Below are 23466 nucleotides of genomic sequence, written 5' to 3' on the forward strand. Positions count from 1 at the left end.
AATGCGCACATTCCTCCTTGGGAGTAATGTCTCTAACAGTCTACGCTTTGATCGTTCTCGGGAAGACCAGTAGTAGTTTCCGATGCACATCTCGTGGCATTGTGTAATCTGTGGACTACCAGAGTGTTTATGAAACACAGAAAATGCATCGGGATTGATTACAACAGTCACCATGCGCACTTTCCTCCATATGAGTAATGTCTCAAAGAGTTTACGCTTTGATCGTTCCCTGGAAGACCAGTAGTAGTTTCCGATGCACATTAGGAGGCATTCTGTAATCTGTGGGGTATCAGAGTGTTGATAAAACACAAAAATTGCATCGGGATTGAATACAACAGTCACTATGCGCACATTCCTCCATGGGAGTAATGTCTCAAACACTCTAAAATTTGATCGTTCCCTGGAAGACCAGTAGAAGTTTCCGATTAACATCTGGAGGCATTCTGTAATCTGTGGACTATCAGAGTGTTGATGAAACACCGAAATTGCATCGGGATTGAATACAACAGTCACCATGCACACTTTCCTCCATGGCAGTAATGTCTCAAACAGTCTACGCTTTGATCGTTCCCTGGAAGACCAGTAGTAGTTTCCGATGCCCATCTGGAGGCATTCTGTAATCTGTGGAGTATCAGAGAGTTGATGAAACACAGAAATTGTATCGGGATTGAATAAAACAGTCACCATGCTCACTTTCCTCCATGGGAGTAATGTCTCAAGCAGTCTACGCTTTGATCGCTCCCGGAAAGACCAGTATTACTTTCCGATGCACATCTGGAGGCATTCTGTAATCTGTGGACTATCAGAGTGTTGATGAAACACAGAAATTCCATCGGGATTGCATACAACAGTCACCATGCGCTGTTTCTTCCATAAAAGCAATGTCTCAAACAGTCTACGCTTTATTCGTTCCCTGGAAGACAAGTAGTAGTTTCCGATCACATCTGGAGGCATTCTGTAATCTGTGGAGTATCAGAGAGTTGATGAAACACAGAATTTGCATCGGGATTGAATAAAACAGTCACCATCCGCACTTTCCTCCATGGGTGTAATGTCTGAAACAGTCTACGCTTTGATCGTTCCCTGGAAGACCAGTAGTAGTTTCCGATGCACATCTGGATGCATTCTGTAATCTGTGGACTATCAGAGTGTTGATGAAACACAGAAATTGCATTGGGATCGAATACAACAGTCACAATGCGCACATTCCTCCTTGGGAGTAATGTCTCTAACAGTCTACGCTTTGATCGTTCTCGGGAAGACCAGTAGTAGTTTCCGATGCACATCTCGTGGCATTGTGTAATCTGTGGACTACCAGAGTGTTTATGAAAGACAGAAAATGCATCGGGATTGAATACAACAGTCACCATGCGCACTTCCCTCCATGGGAGTAATGTCTCCATGAGTTTACGCTTTGATCGTTCCCTGGAAGACCAGTAGTAGTTTCCGATGCACATTAGGAGGCATTCTGTAATCTGTGGAGTATCAGAGTGTTGATAAAACACAAAAATTGCATCGGGATTGAATACAACAGCCACTATGCGCACATTCCTCCATGGGAGTAATGTCTCAAACACTCTAAAATTTGATCGTTCCCTGGAAGACCAGTAGAAGTTTCCCATTAACATCTGGAGGCATTCTGTAATCTGTGGACTATCAGAGTGTTGATGAAACACCGAAATTGCATCGGGAATGAATACAACAGTCACCATGCACACTTTCCTCCATGGCAGTAATGTCTCAAACAGTCTACGCTTTGATCGTTCCATGGAAGACCAGTAGTAGTTTCCGATGCTCATCTGGAGGCATTCTGTAATCTGTGGAGTATCAGAGAGTTGATGAAACACAGAAATTGTATCGGGATTGAATAAAACAGTCACCATCCGCACTTTCCTCCATGGGAGTAATGTCTGAAACAGTCTACGCTTTGATCGTTCCTGGGAAGACCAGTAGTAGTTTCCGATTAACATCTGGAGGCATTCTGTAATCTGTGGACTATCAGAGTGTTGATGAAACACAGTAATTGCCTCGGGATTGAATAAAACAGTCACCATGCTCACTTTCCTCCATGGGAGTAATGTCTCAAGCAGTCTACACTTTGATCGTTCCCGGAAAGACCAGTATTACTTTCCGATGCACATCTGGAGGCATTCTGTAATCTGTGGACTATCAGAGTGTTGATGAAACACAGATATTCCATCGGGATTGCATACAACAGTCACCATGCGCTGTTTCTTCCATAAAAGCAATGTCTCAAACAGTCTACGCTTTATTCGTTCCCTGGAAGACAAGTAGTAGTTTCCGATCACATCTGGAGGCATTCTGTAATCTGTGGAGTATCAGAGAGTTGATGAAACACAGAATTTGCATCGGGATTGAATAAAACAGTCACCATCCGCACTTTCCTCCATGGGTGTAATGTCTGAAACAGTCTACGCTTTGATCGTTCCCTGGAAGACCAGTAGTAGTTTCCGATGCACATCTGGATGCATTCTGTAATCTGTGGACTATCAGAGTGTTGATGAAACACAGAAATTGTATCGGGATTGAATACAACACTCACCATGTGCACCTTCCTCCATTTGAGTAATGTCTCAAACAGTCTACGCTTTAATCGTTCCCTGGAAGACCAGTAGGAGCTTCCAATGCACATGTGGAGGCATTATGTTATCTGTGGACTTTCAGAGTGTTGATGAAACATAGAAATTGCTTCGGGATTGAATACAACAGTCACAATGCGCACTTTCCCCCATAGGAGTAATTCTCAAGCAGTCTACGGATTGATCGTTCCCTGGAAGACCAGTAGTATTTCCTATGCACATCTGGTGGCATTCCTTAATCTGTGGACTATCAGAGTATTGATGAAACACAGAAATTGCATCGGGATTGAATACAACAGTCACCATGCGCACTTTCCTCCATGGGAGTAATGTCCCAAACAGTCTACGCTTTGATCGCTCCCTGGATGACCAGTAGTAGTTTCCGATTAACATCTGGAGGCATTCTGTAATCTGTGGACTATTAGAATGTTGATGAAACACAGATATTGCATCGGGATTGAATACAACATTCTCCATGCGCAGTTTCCTCCATGGGAGTAATGTCTCAAACAGTCTACGATTTGATCGTTCAGTGGAAGGCCAGTAGTAGTTTCAACTGCACATCTGGAGGCATTCTGTAATCTGTTGAGTATCAGAGTGTTGATGAAACACAGAAATGGCAACGGGATTGAATACAACAGTCACCATGCGCACTTTCCTCCATGGGAGTAATGTCTCAAAGAGTTTACGCTTTGATCGTTCCCTGGAAGACCAGTATTTGTTTCCGATGCACATTTGGAGGCATTCTGTAATCTGTGGGGTGTCAGAGTGTTGATAAAACACAGAAATTGCATTGGGATCGAATACAACAGTCACTATGCGCACATTCCTCCTTGGGAGTAATGTGTCTAACAGTATACGCTTTGATCGTTCTCGGGAAGACCAGTAGTAGTTTCCGATCCACATCTCGTGGCATTGTGTAATCTGTGGACTACCAGAGTGTTTATGAAAGACAGAAAATGCATCGGGATCGAATACAACAGTCACCATGCGCACTTCCCTCCATGGGAGTAATGTCTCCATGAGTTTACGCTTTGATCGTTCCCTGGAAGACCAGTAGTAGTTTCCGATGCACATTAGGAGGCATTCTCTAATCTGTGGGGTATCAGAGTGTTGATAAAACACAAAAATTGCATCGGGATTGAATACAACAGTCACTATGCGCACATTCCTCCATGGGAGTAATGTCTCAAACACTCTAAAATTTGATCGTTCCCTGGAAGACCAGTAGAAGTTTCCGATTAACATCTGGAGGCATTCTGTAATCTGTGGACTATCAGAGTGTTGATGAAACACCGAAATTGCATCGGGATTGAATACAACAGTCACCATGCACACTTTCCTCCATGGCAGTAATGTCTCAAACAGTCTACGCTTTGATCGTTCCCTGGAAGACCAGTAGTAGTTTCCGATGCCCATCTGGAGGCATTCTGTAATCTGTGGAGTATCAGAGAGTTGATGAAACACAGAAATTGTATCGGGATTGAATAAAACAGTCACCATGCTCACTTTCCTCCATGGGAGTAATGTCTCAAGCAGTCTACGCTTTGATCGCTCCCGGAAAGACCAGTATTACTTTCCGATGCACATCTGGAGGCATTCTGTAATCTGTGGACTATCAGAGTGTTGATGAAACACAGAAATTCCATCGGGATTGCATACAACAGTCACCATGCGCTGTTTCTTCCATAAAAGCAATGTCTCAAACAGTCTACGCTTTATTCGTTCCCTGGAAGACAAGTAGTAGTTTCCGATCACATCTGGAGGCATTCTGTAATCTGTGGAGTATCAGAGAGTTGATGAAACACAGAATTTGCATCGGGATTGAATAAAACAGTCACCATCCGCACTTTCCTCCATGGGTGTAATGTCTGAAACAGTCTACGCTTTGATCGTTCCCTGGAAGACCAGTAGTAGTTTCCGATGCACATCTGGATGCATTCTGTAATCTGTGGACTATCAGAGTGTTGATGAAACACAGAAATTGCATTGGGATCGAATACAACAGTCACTATGCGCACATTCCTCCTTGGGAGTAATGTCTCTAACAGTCTACGCTTTGATCGTTCTCGGGAAGACCAGTAGTAGTTTCCGATGCACATCTCGTGGCATTCTGTAATCTGTGGACTTTCAGAGTGTTGATGAAACATAGAAATTGCTTCGGGATTGAATACAACAGTCACAATGCGCACTTTCCCCCATAGGAGTAATTCTCAAGCAGTCTACGGATTGATCGTTCCCTGGAAGACCAGTAGTATTTCCTATGCACATCTGGTGGCATTCCTTAATCTGTGGACTATCAGAGTATTGATGAAACACAGAAATTGCATCGGGATTGAATACAACAGTCACCATGCGCACTTTCCTCCATGGGAGTAATGTCCCAAACAGTCTACGCTTTGATCGCTCCCTGGATGACCAGTAGTAGTTTCCGATTAACATCTGGAGGCATTCTGTAATCTGTGGACTATTAGAATGTCGATGAAACACAGATATTGCATCGGGATTGAATACAACATTCTCCATGCGCAGTTTCCTCCATGGGAGTAATGTCTCAAACAGTCTACGATTTGATCGTTCAGTGGAAGGCCAGTAGTAGTTTCAACTGCACATCTCTAGGCATTCTGTAATCTGTTGAGTATCAGAGTGTTGATGAAACACAGAAATGGCAACGGGATTGAATACAACAGTCACCATGCGCACTTTCCTCCATGGGAGTAATGTCTCAAAGAGATTACGATTTGATCGTTCCCTGGAAGACCAGTATTAGTTTCCGATGCACATTTGGAGGCATTCTGTAATCTGTGGAGTGTCAGAGTGTTGATAAAACACAGAAATTGCATTGGGATCGAATACAACAGTCACTATGCGCACATTCCTCCTTGGGAGTAATGTGTCTAACAGTATACGCTTTAATCGTCCTCGGGAAGACCAGTAGTAGTTTCCGATCCACATCTCGTGGCATTGTGTAATCTGTGGACTACCAGAGTGTTTATGAAAGACAGAAAATGCATCGGGATTGAATACAACAGTCACCATGCGCACTTCCCTCCATGGGAGTAATGTCTCCATGAGTTTACGCTTTGATCGTTCCCTGGAAGACCAGTAGTAGTTTCCGATGCACATTAGGAGGCATTCTGTAATCTGTGGAGTATCAGAGTGTTGATAAAACACAAAAATTGCATCGGGATTGAATACAACAGCCACTATGCGCACATTCCTCCATGGGAGTAATGTCTCAAACACTCTAAAATTTGATCGTTCCCTGGAAGACCAGTAGAAGTTTCCCATTAACATCTGGAGGCATTCTGTAATCTGTGGACTATCAGAGTGTTGATGAAACACCGAAATTGCATCGGGAATGAATACAACAGTCACCATGCACACTTTCCTCCATGGCAGTAATGTCTCAAACAGTCTACGCTTTGATCGTTCCCTGGAAGACCAGTAGTAGTTTCCGATGCTCATCTGGAGGCATTCTGTAATCTGTGGAGTATCAGAGAGTTGATGAAACACAGAAATTGTATCGGGATTGAATAAAACAGTCACCATCCGCACTTTCCTCCATGGGAGTAATGTCTGAAACAGTCTACGCTTTGATCGTTCCTGGGAAGACCAGTAGTAGTTTCCGATTAACATCTGGAGGCATTCTGTAATCTGTGGACTATCAGAGTGTTGATGAAACACAGTAATTGCCTCGGGATTGAATAAAACAGTCACCATGCTCACTTTCCTCCATGGGAGTAATGTCTCAAGCAGTCTACACTTTGATCGTTCCCGGAAAGACCAGTATTACTTTCCGATGCACATCTGGAGGCATTCTGTAATCTGTGGACTATCAGAGTGTTGATGAAACACAGAAATTCCATCGGGATTGCATACAACAGTCACCATGCGCTGTTTCTTCCATAAAAGCAATGTCTCAAACAGTCTACGCTTTATTCGTTCCCTGGAAGACAAGTAGTAGTTTCCGATCACATCTGGAGGCATTCTGTAATCTGTGGAGTATCAGAGAGTTGATGAAACACAGAATTTGCATCGGGATTGAATAAAACAGTCACCATCCGCACTTTCCTCCATGGGTGTAATGTCTGAAACAGTCTACGCTTTGATCGTTCCCTGGAAGACCAGTAGTAGTTTCCGATGCACATCTGGATGCATTCTGTAATCTGTGGACTATCAGTGTGTTGATGAAACACAGAAATTGTATCGGGATTGAATACAACACTCACCATGTGCACCTTCCTCCATTTGAGTAATGTCTCAAACAGTCTACGCTTTGATCGTTCCCTGGAAGACCAGTAGGAGCTTCCAATGCACATGTGGAGGCATTATGTTATCTGTGGACTTTCAGAGTGTTGATGAAACATAGAAATTGCTTCGGGATTGAATACAACAGTCACAATGCGCACTTTCCCCCATAGGAGTAATTCTCAAGCAGTCTACGGATTGATCGTTCCCTGGAAGACCAGTAGTATTTCCTATGCACATCTGGTGGCATTCCTTAATCTGTGGACTATCAGAGTATTGATGAAACACAGAAATTGCATCGGGATTGAATACAACAGTCACCATGCGCACTTTCCTCCATGGGAGTAATGTCCCAAACAGTCTACGCTTTGATCGCTCCCTGGATGACCAGTAGTAGTTTCCGATTAACATCTGGAGGCATTCTGTAATCTGTGGACTATTAGAATGTTGATGAAACACAGATATTGCATCGGGATTGAATACAACATTCTCCATGCGCAGTTTCCTCCATGGGAGTAATGTCTCAAACAGTCTACGATTTGATCGTTCAGTGGAAGGCCAGTAGTAGTTTCAACTGCACATCTGGAGGCATTCTGTAATCTGTTGAGTATCAGAGTGTTGATGAAACACAGAAATGGCAACGGGATTGAATACAACAGTCACCATGCGCACTTTCCTCCATGGGAGTAATGTCTCAAAGAGTTTACGCTTTGATCGTTCCCTGGAAGACCAGTATTAGTTTCCGATGCACATTTGGAGGCATTCTGTAATCTGTGGGGTGTCAGAGTGTTGATAAAACACAGAAATTGCATTGGGATCGAATACAACAGTCACTATGCGCACATTCCTCCTTGGGAGTAATGTGTCTAACAGTATACGCTTTGATCGTTCTCGGGAAGACCAGTAGTAGTTTCCGATCCACATCTCGTGGCATTGTGTAATCTGTGGACTACCAGAGTGTTTATGAAAGACAGAAAATGCATCGGGATCGAATACAACAGTCACCATGCGCACTTCCCTCCATGGGAGTAATGTCTCCATGAGTTTACGCTTTGATCGTTCCCTGGAAGACCAGTAGTAGTTTCCGATGCACATTAGGAGGCATTCTCTAATCTGTGGAGTATCAGAGTGTTGATAAAACACAAAAATTGCATCGGGATTGAATACAACAGTCACTATGCGCACATTCCTCCATGGGAGTAATGTCTCAAACACTCTAAAATTTGATCGTTCCCTGGAAGACCAGTAGAAGTTTCCGATTAACATCTGGAGGCATTCTGTAATCTGTGGACTATCAGAGTGTTGATGAAACACCGAAATTGCATCGGGATTGAATACAACAGTCACCATGCACTCTTTCCTCCATGGCAGTAATGTCTCAAACAGTCTACGCTTTGATCGTTCCCTGGAAGACCAGTAGTAGTTTCCGATGCCCATCTGGAGGCATTCTGTAATCTGTGGAGTCTCAGAGAGTTGATGAAACACAGAAATTGTATCGGGATTGAATAAAACAGTCACCATCCGCACTTTTCTCAATGGGAGTAATGTCTGAAACAGTCTACGCTTTGATCGTTCCTGCGAAGACCAGTACTAGTTTCTGATTAACATCTGGAGGCATTCTGAAATCTGTGGCCTATCAGAGTGTTGATGAAACACAGTAATTGCCTCGGGATTGAATAAAACAGTCACCATGCTCACTTTCCTCCATGGGAGTAATGTCTCAAGCAGTCTACGCTTTGATCGTTCCCGGAAAGACCAGTATTACTTTCCGATGCACATCTGGAGGCATTCTGTAATCTGTGGACTATCAGAGTGTTGATGAAACACAGAAATTCCATCGGGATTGCATACAACAGTCACCATGCGCTGTTTCTTCCATAAAAGCAATGTCTCAAACAGTCTACGCTTTATTCGTACCCTGGAAGACAAGTAGTAGTTTCCGATGCACATCTGGTGGCATTCTGTAATCTGTGGAGTATCAGAGAGTTGATGAAACACAGAAATTGCATCGGGATTGAATAAAACAGTCACCATCCGCACTTTCCTCCATGGGTGTAATGTCTGAAACAGTCTACGCTTTGATCGTTCCCAGGGAAGACCAGTAGTAGTTTCCGATTAACATCTGGAGGCATTCTGTAATCTGTGGACTTTCAGAGTGTTGATGCAACACAGCAATTGCATCGGGATTGAATACAACAGTCACCATGCGCACTTTCCTCCATAGGAGTAATGTTCCAAACAGTCTACGCTTAGATCGTTCCCTCGAAGACCAGTAGTAGTTTCCGATGCACATCTGGATGCATTCTGTAATCTGTGGACTATCAGAGTGTTGATGAAACACAGAAATTGTATCGGGATTGAATACAACACTCACCATGTGCACCTTCCTCCATTTGAGTAATGTCTCAAACAGTCTACGCTTTGATCGTTCCCTGGAAGACCAGTAGTAGTTTCCGATGCACATGTGGAGGCACTCTGTTATCTGTGGACTATCAGAGTGTTGATGAAACATAGAAATTGCTTCGGGATTGAATACAACAGTCACAATGCGCACTTTCCCCCATTGGAGTAATTCTCAAGCAGTCTACGCATTGATCGTTCCCTGGAAGGCCAGTAGTATTTCCTATGCACATCTGGTGGCATTCTGTAATCTGTGGACTATCAGAGTATTGATGAAACACAGAAATTGCATCGGGATTGAATACAACAGTCACCATCCGCACTTTCCTCCATGGGAGTAATGTCTGAAACAGTCTACGCTTTGGTCGTTCCCGGGAAGACCAGTAGTAGTTTCCGATTAACATCTGGAGGCATTCTGTAATCTGTGGACTATCAGAGTGTTGATGAAACACAGAAATTGCATCGGGATTGAATACAACAGTCACCATGCGCACTTTCCTCCATGGGAGTAATGTCCCAAACAGTCTACGTTTTGATCGTTCCCTGGAAGACCAGTAGTAGTTTCCGATGCACATCTGGAGCCATTCTGTTATCTGTGGACTATCAGAGTGTTGATGAAACACAGAAATTGTATCGGGATTGAATACGTCACCATGCGCACTTTCCTCCCTGGGAGTAATGTCTCAAACACTCTACAATTTGATCGTTCTCTGGAAGACCAGTAGTAGTTTCCGATGCACATCTGGGGGCATTCTGTAATCTGTGGAGTATCAGAGTGTTGATGAAACACAGAAAATGCATCGGGATTGAATACAACAGTCACCATCCGCACTTTCCTCCATGGGAGTAATGTCTCAAACAATCTACGCTTTGATCGTTCCCTGGAAGACCAGGAGTAGTTTCCGATACACTTCTGGTGGCATTCTGTAATGTCTGGACTATCAGAGTGTTGATGAAACACAGTAATTGCATCGGGATTGAATAAAACAGTCACCATGCTCACTTTCCTCCATGGGAGTAATGTCTCTAACAGTCTACGCTTTGATCGTTCCCTGGAAGACCAGTAGTAGTTTCCGATGAAAATCTGGAGGCTTTATGTAATCTGTGGACTATCAGAGTGTTGATGAAACACAGAAATAGTACCGGGATTGAATACAATAGTCACCATGCGCACTTTCCTCCCTGGGAGTAATGTCTAGAACACTCTACAATTTGATCGTTCTCTGGAAGACCAGTAGTAGTTTCCGATGAACATCTGGAGGCTTTATGTAATCTGTGGACTATCAGAGTGTTGATGAAACACAGAAATTGAATCGGTATTTAATACAACATTCTCCATGCGCTGTTTCCTCCATGGGAGTAATGTCTCAAACAGTCTACGCTTTAATCGTTCCCTGGAAGACCAGTAGTAGTTTCCGTTACACATCAGGAGGCTTTCTGTAATCTGTGGACTATCAGAGTGTTGATGAAACACAGAAATTACATCTGGATTGAATACAACAGTCACCATGCGCACTTTCCTCCTTGGGAGTAATTCTCAAGCAGTCTACGCTTTGATCGTTCCCTGGAAGACCTGTAGTAGATTCCGATGAACATCTGGAGCCATTCTGTAATCTGTGGACTATCAGAGTGTTGATGAAACACAGATATTCCATCGGGATTGAATACAACAGTAACCATGCAAACTTTCCTCCATGGGAGTTATGTCTCAAACAGTCTACGCTTTGATCGTTCCCAGGAAGACCAGTAGTTGTTTCCGATGCACATCTGGAGGCATTCTGTAATCTTTGGACTATCAGAGTGTTGATGAAATACAGAAATTGCATCGGGATTGAATAAAACAGTCACCATGCGCAGTTTCCTCCATGGGAGTAATGTCTCAAACAGTCTTCGCTTTGATCGTACCCTGGAAGACCAGTAGTAGTTTCCGATGCACATCTGGAGGCTTTCTGTAATCTGTGGACTATCAGAGTGTTGATGAAACACAGACATTGCCTCGGGATTGGATACAACAGTCAGCATGCGCACTTTCCTCCATGGGAGTAATGTCTCCAACAGTCTACGTTTGATCGTTCCCTGGAAGACCAGTAGTAGTTTCCGATGCACATCTGGAGCCATTCTGTTATCTGTGGACTATCAGAGTGTTGATGAAACACAGAAATTGTATCGGGATTGAATACGTCACCATGCGCACTTTCCTCCCTGGGAGTAATGTCTCAAAAACTCTACAATTTGATCGTTCTCTGGAAGACCAGTAGTAGTTTCCGATGCACATCTGGGGGCATTCTGTAATATGTGGAGTATCAGAGTGTTGATGAAACACAGAAAATGCATCGGGATTGAATACAACAGTCACCATGCGCACTTTCCTCCACGGGAGTAATGTCTCAAACAATCTACGCTTTGATCGTTCCCTGGAAGATAAGGAGTAGTTTCCGATGCACTTCTGGTGGCATTCTGTAATGTCTAGACTATCAGAGTGTTGATGAAACACAGTAATTGCATCGGGATTGAATAAAACATTCACCATGCTCACTTTCCTCCATGGGAGTAATGTCTCTAACAGTCTACGCTTTGATCGTTCCCTGGAAGACCAGTAGTAGTTTCCGATGAACATCTGGAGGCTTTATGTAATCTGTGGACTATCAGAGTGTTGATGAAACACAGAAATAGTATCGGGATTGAATACAACAGTCACCATGCGCACTTTCCTCCCTGGGAGTAATGTCTAGAACACTCTACAATTTGATCGTTCTCTGGAAGACCAGTAGTAGTTTTCGATGCACATCTGGAGGCATTCTGTAATCTGTGGACTATCAGAGTGTTGATGAAACACAGAAAATGCATCGGGATTGAATACAACAGTCACCATGCGCACTTTCCTCCACGGGAGTACTGTCTCAAACAATCTACGCTTTGATCGTTCCCTGGAAGACCAGGAGTAGTTTCCGATGCCCTTCTGGTGGCATTCTGTAATGTCTAGACTATCAGAGTGTTGATGGAACACAGTAATTGCATCGGGATTGAATAAAACAGTCACCATGCTCACTTTCCTCCATGGGAGTAATGTCTCTAACAGTCTACGCTTTGATCGTTCCCTGGAAGACCAGTAGTAGTTTCCGATGAACATCTGGAGGCTTTATGTAATCTGTGGACTATCAGAGTGTTGATGAAACACAGAAATTGAATCGGTATTTAATACAACATTCTCCATGCGCTGTTTCCTCCATGGGAGTAATGTCTCAAACAGTCTACGCTTTAATCGTTCCCTGGAAGACCAGTAGTAGTTTCCGTTACACATCAGGAGGCTTTCTGTAATCTGTGGACTATCAGAGTGTTGATGAAACACTGAAATTACATCTGGATTGAATACAACAGTCACCATGCGCACTTTCCTCCTTGGGAGTAATTCTCAAGCAGTCTACGCTTTGATCGTTCCCTGGAAGACCTGTAGTAGATTCCGATGAACATCTGGAGCCATTCTGTAATCTGTGGACTATCAGAGTGTTGATGAAACACAGATATTCCATCGGGATTGAATACAACAGTAACCATGCAAACTTTCCTCCATGGGAGTAATGTCTCAAACAGTCTACGCTTTGATCGTTCCCAGGAAGACCAGTAGTTGTTTCCGATGCACATCTGGAGGCATTCTGTAATCTGTGGACTATCAGAGTGTTGATGAAATACAGAAATGGCATCGGGATTGAATAAAACAGTCACCATGCGCAGTTTCCTCCATGGGAGTAATGTCTCAAACAGTCTTCGCTTTGATCGTTCCCTGGAAGACCAGTAGTTGTTTCCGATGCACATCTGGAGGCTTTCTGTAATCTGTGGACTATCAGAGTGTTGATGAAACACAGACATTGCCTCGGGATTGGATACAACAGTCAGCATGCTCACTTTCCTCCATGGGAGTAATGTCTCTAACAGTCTACGCTTTGATCGTTCCCTGGAAGACCAGTAGTAGTTTCCGATGAACATCTGGAGGCTTTATGTAATCTGTGGACTATCAGAGTGTTGATGAAACACAGAAATTGAATCGGTATTTAATACAACATTCTCCATGCGCTGTTTCCTCCATGGGAGTAATGTCTCAAACAGTCTACGCTTTAATCGTTCCCTGGAAGACCAGTAGTAGTTTCCGTTACTCATCAGGAGGCTTTCTGTAAACTGTGGACTATCAGAGTGTTGATGAAACACAGAAATTACATCTGGATTGAATACAACAGTCACCATGCGCACTTTCCTCCTTGGGAGTAATTCTCAAGCAGTCTACGCTTTGATCGTTCCCTGGAAGACCTGTAGTAGATTCCGATGAACATCTGGAGCCATTCTGTAATCTGTGGACTATCAGAGTGTTGATGAAACACAGATATTCCATCGGGATTGAATACAACAGTAACCATGCAAACTTTCCTCCATGGGAGTAATGTCTCAAACAGTCTACGCTTTGATCGTTCCCAGGAAGATCAGTAGTTGTTTCCGATGCACATCTGGAGGCATTCTGTAATCTGTGGACTATCAGAGTGTTGATGAAATACAGAAATTACATCGGGATTGAATAAAACAGTCACCATGCGCAGTTTCCTCCATGGGAGTAATGTCTCAAACAGTCTTCGCTTTGATCGTTCCCTGGAAGACCAGTAGTAGTTTCCGATGCACATCTGGAGGCTTTCTGTAATCTGTGGACTATCAGAGTGTTGATGAAACACAGACATTGCCTCGGGATTGGATACAACAGTCAGCATGCGCACTTTCCTCCATGGGAGTAATGTCTCCAACAGTCTACGTTTGATCGTTCCCTGGAAGACCAGTAGTAGTTTCCGATGCACATCTGGAGCCATTCTGTTATCTGTGGACTATCAGAGTGTTGATGAAACACAGAAATTGTATCGGGATTGAATACGTCACCATGCGCACTTTCCTCCCTGGGAGTAATGTCTCAAACACTCTACAATTTGATCGTTCTCTGGAAGACCAGTAGTAGTTTCCGATGCACATCTGGAGGCATTCTGTAATCTGTGGAGTATCAGAGTGTTGATGAAACACAGAAAATGCATCGGGATTGAATACAACAGTCACCATGCGCACTTTCCTCCACTTGAGTACTGTCTCAAACAATCTACGCTTTGATCGTTCCCTGGAAGACCAGGAGTAGTTTCCGATGCCCTTCTGGTGGCATTCTGTAATGTCTAGACTATCAGAGTGTTGATGAAACACAGTAATTGCATCGGGATTGAATAAAACAGTCACCATGCTCACTTTCCTCCATGGGAGTAATGTCTCTAACAGTCTACGCTTTGATCGTTCCCTGGAAGACCAGTAGTAGTTTCCGATGAACATCTGGAGGCTTTATGTAATCTGTGGACTATCAGAGTGTTGATGAAACACAGAAATTGAATCGGTATTTAATACAACATTCTCCATGCGCTGTTTCCTCCATGGGAGTAATGTCTCAAACAGTCTACGCTTTAATCGTTCCCTGGAAGACCAGTAGTAGTTTCCGTTACACATCAGGAGGCTTTCTGTAAACTGTGGACTATCAGAGTGTTGATGAAACACAGAAATTACATCTGGATTGAATACAACAGTCACCATGCGCACTTTCCTCCTTGGGAGTAATTCTCAAGCAGTCTACGCTTTGATCGTTCCCTGGAAGACCTGTAGTAGATTCCGATGAACATCTGGAGCCATTCTGTAATCTGTGGACTATCAGAGTGTTGATGAAACACAGATATTCCATCGGGATTGAATACAACAGTAACCATGCAAACTTTCCTCCATGGGAGTAATGTCTCAAACAGTCTACGCTTTGATCGTTCCCAGGAAGATCAGTAGTTGTTTCCGATGCACATCTGGAGGCATTCTGTAATCTGTGGACTATCAGAGTGTTGATGAAATACAGAAATTACATCGGGATTGAATAAAACAGTCACCATGCGCAGTTTCCTCCATGGGAGTAATGTCTCAAACAGTCTTCGCTTTGATCGTTCCCTGGAAGACCAGTAGTAGTTTCCGATGCACATCTGGAGGCTTTCTGTAATCTGTGGACTATCAGAGTGTTGATGAAACACAGACATTGCCTCGGGATTGGATACAACAGTCAGCATGCGCACTTTCCTCCCTGGGAGTAATGTCTCAAACACTCTACAATTTGATCGTTCTCTGGAAGACCAGTAGTAGTTTCCGATGCACATCTGGGGGCATTCTGTAATCTGTGGAGTATCAGATTATTGATGAAACACAGAAAATGCATCGGGATTGAATACAACAGTCACCATGCGCACTTTCCTCTATGGGAGTAATGTCTCAAACAATCTACGCTTTGATCGTTCCCTGGAAGACCAGGAGTAGTTTCCGATGCACTTCTGGTGGCATTCTGTAATGTCTAGACTATCAGAGTGTTGATGAAACACAGTAATTGCATCGGGATTGAATAAAACAGTCACCATGCTCACTTTCCTCCATGGGATTAATGTCTCTAACAGTCTACGCTTTGATCGTTCCCTGGAAGACCAGTAGTAGTTTCCGATGAACATCTGGAGGCTTTATGTAATCTGTGGACTATCAGAGTGTTGATGAAACACAGAAATTGAATCGGTATTTAATACAACATTCTCCATGCGTTGTTTCCTCCATGGGAGTAATGTCTCAAACAGTCTACGCTTTAATCGTTCCCTGGAAGACCAGTAGTAGTTTCCGATGAACATCTTTAGGCTTTCTGTAATCTGTGGACTATCAGAGTGTTGATGAAACACAGAAATTGCATCGGGATTGAATACAACAGTCACCATGCGCACTTTCATCCATGGGAGTAATGTCTCAAGCAGTCTACGCTTTTGATCGTTCCCGGGAAGACCAGTAGTAGTTTCCGAAGTACATCTCGTGGCATTCTGTAATCTGTGGACTATCAGAGTGTTGATGAAACACAGAAAATGCTTCGGGATTGAATACAACAGTCACCATGGGCTCTTTCTTCAATAAAAGCAATGTCTCAAACAGTCTACGCTTTATTCGTTCCCTGGAAGCCCAGTAGTAGTTTCCGATGCACATCTTTAGGCATTCTGTAATCTGTGGAGTATCAGAGACTTGATGAAACACAGAAATTGCATCGTGATTGAATAAAACAGTCACCAGCCGCAATTTCCTCCATGGGTGTAATGTCTGAAACAGTCTACGCTTTGATCTTTCCCTGGAAGACCAGTAGTAGTTTCCGATGCACATCTGGAGGCATTCTTTAATCTGTGGACTATCAGAGTGTTGATAAAACACAGAAATTGTATCACTGTTGAATACGACACTCACCATGTGCATCTTCCTCCATGGGAGTAATGTCCCAAACAGTCTACGCTTTGTTCGTTCCCTGGAAGACCAGTAGTAGTTACCGATGCACATCTGGAGGCATTCTGTAATCTGTAGACTATCAGAGTGTTGATGAAACACAGTAATTGCATCGGGAATGAATACAACAGTCACAATGCGCACTTTCCTCCATAGGAGTATTTCTCAAGCAGTCTAAGCATTGATCGTTCCCTGGAAGACCAGTAGTATTTCCTATGCACATCTGGTGGCATTCAGAAATCTATGGACTATCAGAGTATTGATGAAACTCAGAAATTGCATCGGGATTGAATACAACAGTCACCAAGCGCACATTCCTATACAGGAGTAAAGTCTCAAAGAGTCTACGCTTTGATCGTTCCCTGGAAGACCAGTTGTAGTTTCCGATGCACATCTGGTGGCATTCTGTAATCTGCGGACTATCGGAGTGTTGATGAAACACAGAAATTGCTTCGGGATTGAATACAACAGTCACCATCCGCACTTTCCTGCATGGGATTAATTATCAAACAGTCTACGCTTTGATCGATCCCTGGAAGACCAGTAGTAGTTTCCGATGCACATCTCGTTTCATTCTGTAATTTGTGGACTATCAGAGTGTTGATGAAACACAGAAAATGCATCGGGATTGAATACAACAGTCACCATGCGCACTTTCCTCCATGGGAGTAATGTCTCAAAGAGTTTACATTTTGATCGTTCCCTGGAGGACGAGTAGTACTTTCCGATGCACATCTGGATTCATTCTGTAATCTGTGAACTATCAGAGTGTTGATGAAACACAGAAATTCCATCGGGATTGAATACAACAGTCACCATGCGCACATTCCTCCATGGGAGTAATGTCTCAAGCAGTCTACGCTTCGATCGTTCCCTGGAAGACCAGTAGTTGTTTCCGATGCACATCTGGTGGCATTCTGTAATCTGTGGACTATCAGAGTGTTGATGACACATAGAAATTGCATCGGGGTTGAATACAACAGTCACCATGCGCACTTTCCTCCACGGAAGTAATGTCTCAAACAATCTACGCTTTGATCATTCCCTGGAAGACCAGTCGTAGTTTCCGATACACATATGGTGGCATTCTGTAATGTGTAGACTATCAGAGTGTTGATTAAACACAGTAATTGCACCGGGATTCAAAACAACAGTCACCATGCGCACTTTCCTCCATGGGAGTAATGTCTCTAATAGTCTACGCTTTGATCGTTCCCTGGAAGTCCAGTAAAAGTTACCGATGCACATCTGGAGGCATTCTGTAACCTGTGGTCTATTAGAGTATTGGTGAAACACAGAAATTCATCGGGATTGAATACAACAATCACCATGCGCACTTTCCTCCATTGGAGTAATGTCTCAAACGGTCTACGTTTTGATCGTCCCATGGAAGATCAGTAGTAGATTCCGATGCACATCTGGAGGCATTCTGTAATCTGTGGACTATCAGACTGTTGATGAAACACAGAAATTGCATCGGGATTTAGTACAACAGTCACCATGCGCACCTTCCTCTATGGGAGTAATATCTCTAATAGTCTACGCTTTGATCGTTCCCTGGAAGACCAGTAGTAGTTTCCGATGCACATCTCGAGGCTTTCTGTAATCTGTGGACTATCAGAGTGTTGATAAAACACAGAAATTGCATCAGGATTGAATACAACAGTCACCATGCGCACTTTCCTCCACGAGAGTAATGTCTCAAACGGTCTACGCTTTAATCGTTCCCTGGAAGACCAGTAGTAGTTTCGAAAGCACATCTGAAGGCATTCTGTTATCTGTGGACTATCACAATGTTGATGAAACACAGAAATTGCATACGGATTGAATACAACAGTCACCATGCGGACTTTCCTATATGGATGCAATGTCTCAAACAGTCTACGCTTTGATCGTTTCCTGGGAGTTCAGTAGTAGTTTCCGATGCACATCTGGTGGCATTTTGTAATCTGTAGACTATCAGAGTGTTGATGAAACACAGAAATTGCATCGGGATTGAATACAACAGTCACCATGCGCACATACCTCCATGGGAGTAATGTCTCAAACAGACTACGCTTTGATCGTTCCCTGGAAGACCAGTAGTAGTTTCCGATGCACATCTGGAGTCATTCTGTAATCTGTGGACTATCAGACTGTTGATGAAACACAGAAATTGCATCGGGATTGAATACAACGGTAACCATGCGCACTTTCCTCCATGGGAGTAATGTCTCAGGCAGTCTACGCTTTGATCGTTCCCTGGAAGACCAGTAGTAGTTTCCGAAGCACATCTGGAAGCAATCTGTTACCTGTGGACTTTCAGGGTGTTGATGAAACACAGAAATTGCATCGGTATTGAATACAACAGTCACCATGCGCACTTTCCTACGTAAAAGTAATTTCTCACACAGTCTACGCTTTGATCGTTCCCTGGAAGACCAGTATTAGTTTCGAAAGCACATCTGAAGGCATTCTGTTATCTGTGGACTATCACAATGTTGATGAAACACAGAAATTGCATCGGGATTGAATACAACAGTCACCATGCGCACTTTTCTCCATCGGAGCCATGTCTCAAACAGTCTACGCTTTGATCGTTTCCTGGGAAACCAGTACTTGTTTCCGATGCATATCTAGTGGCATTTTGTGATCTGTAGACTATCAGAGTGTTGATGAAACACAGAAATTGCATCGGGATTGAATACAACAGTCACCATGCGCTCATTCCTCCATGGGAGTAATGTCTCTAAAAGTCTACGCTTTGATCTTTCCCTGGAAGACCAGTGGTAGCTTCCGATGCACATCTCGAGGCTTTCTGTAAACTGTGGACTATTAGAGTGTTGATGAAACACAGAAATTACATCGGGATTGAGTACAACAGTCACCATGCGCACTTTCCTCCATGGGAGTAATGTCTCAAACAGTCTACGCTTTGATCGTTCCCTGGAAAACCAGTAGTAGTTTCCGATGCTCATCTGGAATCATTCTGTAATCTGTGGACCTTCAAAGTGTGGATTGAAACACAGAATTTGCTTCGGAATTGAATACAACAGTCACCATGCGCACTTTCCACCATGGGGATAATTCTCAAACAGTCTACTCTTTGATCGTTCCCTTGAAGACCAGTAGTAGTTTCTGATGCACATCTGGAATCATTCTGTAATCTGTGGACCTACAAAGTGTGAATTGAAACACAGAAATTGCCTCCGGATTGAATACAACAGTCACCATGCGCACATTCCTCCATGGGAGTAATGTCTCTAACAGTCTACGCTTTGATCGTTCCCTGGAAGACCAGTAGTAGTTTCCGAAGCACATCTGGAGGCAATCTGTAATCTGTGGACTGTCAGAGTGTTGATGAAACACAGATATTGCAGCGGAATTGAATACAACAGACACCATGCCCACTTTCCTCCATGGGGTAATTCTCAAACAGTCTACGCTTTGATCGTTCCCTGGAAGACCAGTAGTAGTTTCCGATGCACATCTGGAGGCATTTTGAAATCTCTGGACCTTTAAAGTGTGGATTGAAACACAGAAATTGCATCGGAATTGAAAATAACAGTCACCATGCGCACTTTCCTCCATGGGAGTAATGTCTCTAACAGTCTACGATTTGATCATTCCCTGGAAGACCAGTAGTTGTTTCCGATGCACATCTGGAAGCATTCTGTAATCTGTGGACTATCTGAGTGTTGATGAAACACAGAAATTGCATCGGAATTGAATATAACAGTCACCATGCGCACTTTCCTCCATGGGAGTAACCCTGAAACAGTCTACGATTTGATCGTTCCCTAGAAGACCAGTAGTAGTTTCTGATGCACATCTGGAAGAATTCTGTAATCTGTGGACTGTCTGAGTGTTGATGAAACACAGAAATTGCATCGGAATTGAATATAACAGTCACCATGCGCACTTTCCTCCATGGGAGTAATGTCTCTAACAGTCTACGATTTGATTATTCCCTGGAAGACCTGTAGTAGTTTCCGATGCACATCTGGAAGCATTCTGTAATCTGTGGACTATCTGAGTGTTGGTGAAACACAGAAATTCATCGGGATTGAATACAACAATCACCATGCACACTTTCCTCCATGGGAGTAATGTCTCAGAGAGTTTACATTTTGATCGTTCCCTGGAGGACGAGTAGTAGTTTCCGATGCACATCTGGATTCATTCTGTAATCTGTGGACTATCAGAGTGTTGATAAAACACAGAAATTGCATCGGGATTGAATACAACAGTCACCATGCGCATTTTCCGCCACGGGAGCAATGTCTCAAGCTGTCTACGCTTTAATCGTTCATTGGAAGACCAGTAGTAGTTTCCGATGCACATCTGGTGGCATTCTGTAATCTGGGGACTATCGGAGTGTTGATGAAACACAGAAATTGCTTCGGGATTGAATACGACAGTCACCATCCGCACTTTCCTGCATGGGATAAATTATCAAACAGTCTACGCTTTGATCGATCCCTGGAAGACCAGTAGTAGTTTCCGATGCACATCTCGTTGCATTCTGTAATTTGTGGACTATCAGAGTGTTGTTGAAACACAGAAAATGCATCGGGATTGAATACAACAGTCACCATGCGCACTTTCCTCCATGGGAGTTATGTCTCAAAGAGTTTACATTTTGATCGTTCCCTGGAGGACGAGTAGTAGTTTCCGATGCACATCTGGATTCATTCTGTAATCTGTGGACTATCAGAGTATTGATGAAACGCAGAAATTCCATCGGGATTGAATACAACAGTCACCATGCGCACATTCCTCCATGGGAGTAATGTCTCAAACAGTCTACGCTTTGATCGTTCCCTGGAAGACCAGTAGTTGTTTCCGATGCACATCTGGTGGCATTCTGTAATCTGTGGACTATCAGAGTGTTGATGAAACATAGAAATTGTATCGGGGTTGAATACACCAGTCACCATGCGCACTTTCCTCCACGGGAGTAATGTCTCAAACAATCTACGCTTTGATCATTCCCTGGAAGACCAGTAGTAGTTTCCGATACACATATCGTGGCATTCTGTAATGTGTAGACTATCAGAGTGTTGATGAAACACAGTAATTGCACGATTCAAAACAACAGTCACCATGCGCACTTTCCTCCATGGGAGTAATGTCTCTAATAGTCTACGCTTTGATCGTTCCCTGGAAGTCCAGTAAAAGTTACCGATGCACATCTGGAGGCATTCTGTAACCTGTGGTCTATTAGAGTATTGGTGAAAAACAGAAATTCATCGGGATTGAATACAACAATCACCATGCGCACTTTCCTCCATTGGAGTAATGTCTCAAACAGTCTACGTTTTGATCGTCCCATGGAAGATCAGTAATAGTTTCCGATGCACATCTGGAGGTACTCTGTCATCTGTGATCTATCCGGGTGTTGATGAAACACAGAAATTGCATCGGTATTTAATACAAGAGTCACCATGCGCACCTTCCTCAATGGGAGTAATGTCTCTAATAGTCTACGCTTTGATCGTTCCCTGGAAGACCAGTAGTAGTTTCCGATGCACATCTCGAGGCTTTCTGTAATCTGTGGACTATCAGAGTGTTGATAAAACACAGAAATTGCATACGGATTGAATACAACAGTCACCATGCGGACTTTCCTATATGGAAGCAATGTCTCAAACAGTCTACGCTTTGATCGTTTCCTGGGAGTTCAGTAGTAGTTTCCGATGCACATCTGGTGGCACTTTGTAATCTGTAGACTATCAGAGTGTTGATGAAACACAGAAATTGCATTGGGATTGAATACAACAGTCACCATGCGCACATTCCTCCATGGGAGTAATGTCTCAAACAGACTACGATTTGACCGTTCCCTGGAAGACCAGTAGTAGTTTCCGATGCTCAACTGGAATCATTCTGTAATCTATGGACCTTCAAAGTGTGGATTGAAACACAGAAATTGCCTCGGGATTGAATACAACAGTCACTATGCGCACTTTCCTCCATGGGAGTAATGTGTCTAACAGTCTACGCTTTGATCGTTCCCTGGAAGACCAGTAGTAGTTTCCGAAGCACATCTAGAAGCAATCTGTTACCTGTGGACTATCAGAGTATTGATGAAACACAGAAATTGCATCGGGATTGAATACAACAGTCACCATGCGCACTTTCCTCCATTGGGGTAATTCTCAAGCAGTCAACGATTTGATCGTTCCCTGGAAGAGCAGTAGTAGTTTCCGAAGCACATCTGGAATCATTCTGTAATCTATGGACCTTCAAAGTGTGGATTGAAACACAGAAATTGCCTTGGGATTGAATACAACAGTCACAATGCGCACTTTCCTTCATGGGAGTAAAGTCTCAAACAGTCTAAGGTTTGATCGTTCCCTGTAAGACCAGTAGTAGTAACCGATGCAAATCTGGAGGCATTCTGTAATCTGTGTACTATCAGAGTTTTGATGAAACACAGAAGTTGCATCGGGATTGAATAAAACAGTTACCATGCGCACTTTCCTCCATGGGAGTAATGTCTCAGGCAGTCTACGCTGTGATCGTTCCCTGAAAGACCAGTAGTAGTTTCCGAAGCACATCAGGAAGCAATCTGTTACCTGTGGACTATCAGGGTGTTGATGAAACACAGAAATTGCATCGGTATTGAATACAACAGTCACCATGCGCACTTTCCCACGTAAAAGTAATTTCTCAAACAGTCTACGCTTTGATCGTTCCCTGGAAGACCAGTATTAGTTTCTAAAGCACATCTGAAGGCATTCTGTTATCTGTGGACTATCACAATGTTGATGAAACACAGAAATTGCATCGGGATTGAATACAACAGTCACCATGCGCACTTTTCTCCATGGGAGCCATGTCTCAAACAGTCTACGCTTTGATCGTTTCCTGGGAAACCAGTAGTTGT

Source organism: Schistocerca gregaria, chromosome 6 (assembly GCF_023897955.1).
Source record: "Schistocerca gregaria isolate iqSchGreg1 chromosome 6, iqSchGreg1.2, whole genome shotgun sequence".
Classification (NCBI taxonomy): domain Eukaryota; kingdom Metazoa; phylum Arthropoda; class Insecta; order Orthoptera; family Acrididae; genus Schistocerca; species Schistocerca gregaria.